The 2,500-nt window shown below is 48.6% G+C and overlaps 1 protein-coding gene across 2 annotated transcripts in view; it reads right to left on the bottom strand.

The window, feature by feature from the left end:
* rassf5 (Ras association domain family member 5) overlaps positions 1-2,500 on the bottom strand; it is an 87,104-nt gene that overhangs the window by 46,177 nt on the left and 38,427 nt on the right. The gene's annotated exons all lie outside the window — the stretch shown is intronic.

Here is a 2,500-nt window from a genome sequence, read left to right as displayed (position 1 = left end):
AGGGAGAGAGAGGGAGAGAGAAGGAGAGAGAGAGAGAGAGGAAGAGAGAGAGAGGAAGAGAGAGGAAGAGGAAGAGAGACAGCAGACAGTGGACAGCATCATAGCTGGGTGGTAAAAGCTGGGGCAAATTCACTCAGAAACGGGCCACTTGTCTGGATCCCACAGATCCCACAGATCCCGTGGGCAGCCGTGGCCCACTGGTTAGCGCTTCGGACTTGTAACCAGAGGAATGCCGGTTCGAACCCCGACCAGTAGGCACGGCTGAAGTGACCTTGAGCAAGGCACCTAACCCCTCACTGCTCCCCGAGCACTGCTGTTGTTGTAGGCAGCTCACTGCGCCGCTGATTAGTGTGTGCTTCATCTCACTGTGTGTTCACTGTGCGCTGAGTGTGTTTCACTAATTCACAGATTGGGATAAATGCAGAGACCAAATTTCCCTCACGGGATCAAAAGAGTATATATATACTTATATACATATATATATATATATACTAGCACAGACCAGAGACTGGACACCAGAGAGGCAGGCGTTTAGCTTCTTGCCTCAGTCTGCTCAAATCACCCTACTAGACCCTGAGGAAGAACCACAGGGGTGAAGGTGTGAGCTGAATGAGATTGACCAATCAATCATCCAGCCAATCAATCAATTGATCAAATAATCAATCAATGTGTCAAGTGTGCTTTCATCTGAACACCATGTGCATGAGACAGACTGAGTACAATATGCCTACAGTACAGCACACACACACACACACAGTACAGCACACCCACACACACACACACACACACACAGTACAGCACACACACACACACATACACACACACACACACACACCACACACACACACACACACACAGTACAGCACACACACAAACACACACACACAGTACAGCACATCCACACACACACACACACACGCACACCCACACACACACACACACAGTACAGCACATCCACACACACACACAGTACAGCACACCCACACTATGTAACAATACACCAGGACAGCAGGTGGGGTGGGCCGCATCAGGACCACATCAGAACCCAATCAGGGCTGTATCAGGGCCACATCAGGACCACATCAGGGCCCCATCAGGGCCATATCAGGACCACATCAGGGCTGTATCAGGGCCCCAGAGCAGACATGGACCATATCAGAGCCAGATCACGACAGGATAACGTTGCATCTATTTTAGAGTGTGTGTCATCTTACACAGATATACACGCACAAGTGTGAGTGTGTGGTCTGTGTGATGGCCCAGTGTGTCCAAGAAGATTTGGGCTGTTGGTGTGTGTGTGTGTATTTAACGCATTCTCAAAATGAGTCGCATGGGATCAATTTTACACTCTGGCCATCAATCTGTCCCCTGATAATACAATCAAGGACAATATTGGTTGAGGTGCTTGAACAAACCACTTAGCTTTATGATGCAAACTAGCCTTGAGTTAGTCAATACCGGCCCTCTCATCAATCTATACAGCAGGGAGGGTCTCTCTGTCAATGGTGACCAACATCAAAGGGTTTCCCTTTCATCTGTCTCCCGTTGTCTTCCTAACACACACACACACACACACACACACACACACACACACACACACTTCCATTGACAGACAGACCTAATTTCTTCCAGAGGCTCTGGTGCAGCTCGGCCGTTGGGCTTGTCTAAGAGACTGATGGCTTTGTCTTAATTAAGTTGAGACTGATGTTTGGTCGCCATGGCATCCTGAGAGACTATGCAAGACAATATGTCCCTATACATCCAGGGTTATCCTATATGGGGCTGTCCCATGCAAGTTTTTTGTTTTAAAGGGACACCAGGCAAGCCTGATGCTTTTTCTCTACCAAACTCCCCCTCGCTCGGTCTGAAGCTCTTTTCCTTTTCTTTGCATCTTCCGTCAAGAGTTTTCGCTGCTTCTTCGCTGGCTCTGCCATTATACACATGTTTGCAACAATCGCTAGCGTTTCATTAGCCTGCCTCTGTGCTGTAGATGCAGGATGTAAACTGATCCTGCTTCGGTCGGTGGGTACGATACACTGAACTTACAAGCGGGATATTCTTCCTACAGGCAGTAGGGGCGGGCGAGACAGTCTTCATTCACCCTGTAATGAGTCATTTAACCATATACCGACTTACGAAGATAAGTAATTATCGTTTCGTTATTACACGAAAACGTTGCCTTTAAAAAAGCCACTGAAAGGCAAACTACAGACCAATGCAAAAGTTCCCCACACTCACTGGACCAGTGACCAGTGACTAGCACAGGGAAACATGTGGCCAGTGACTAGGACGACACACAGGGAAACATATGTGGCCAGTGACTAGGACGACACACAGGGAAACATGTGGCCAGTGACTAGGACGACACACACAGGGAAACATGTGGCCAGTGACTAGGACGACACACAGGGAAACATGTGGCCAGTGACTAGGACGACACGCACAGGGAAACATGTGGCCAGTGACTAGGACGACACACAGGGAAACATATGTGGCCAGT

Source organism: Alosa alosa, chromosome 10, assembly GCF_017589495.1.
Source record: "Alosa alosa isolate M-15738 ecotype Scorff River chromosome 10, AALO_Geno_1.1, whole genome shotgun sequence".
Classification (NCBI taxonomy): domain Eukaryota; kingdom Metazoa; phylum Chordata; class Actinopteri; order Clupeiformes; family Clupeidae; genus Alosa; species Alosa alosa.
Note: the sequence above shows the minus strand (reverse complement) of the source record. Positions and strands in the feature narration are given on the sequence as shown.